Source organism: Fukomys damarensis, unplaced genomic scaffold (genome assembly GCF_012274545.1).
Source record: "Fukomys damarensis isolate Sample0158 unplaced genomic scaffold, DMR_v1.0_HiC HiC_scaffold_11, whole genome shotgun sequence".
Lineage (NCBI taxonomy): Eukaryota > Metazoa > Chordata > Mammalia > Rodentia > Bathyergidae > Fukomys > Fukomys damarensis.
In genome coordinates, this window is record NW_022900923.1 from 14,486,539 (window position 1) to 14,486,759 (window position 221).

The window sequence follows — 221 nt, forward strand, 5'->3', positions numbered from 1 at the left end:
GCCCTGTGGAGGCGAGTCTCCCGGCCTCGCTGTGCACCCCACTCGCTCCTCCCTGGTGAGGCAGGCGTCACTCCTGCGCGGAGCCCCTCGATCTTGCCCCGCTGGTCTCCGGACCTCTGGCGGGTGGGCGCGTTCATTCCCGATTCCAGGCTGCCCCGGGCTGCTGCTGCGACGCCGGTGTGGACCACGTCCGTGAAAGGGATGACCGTGGACGGAAGTCT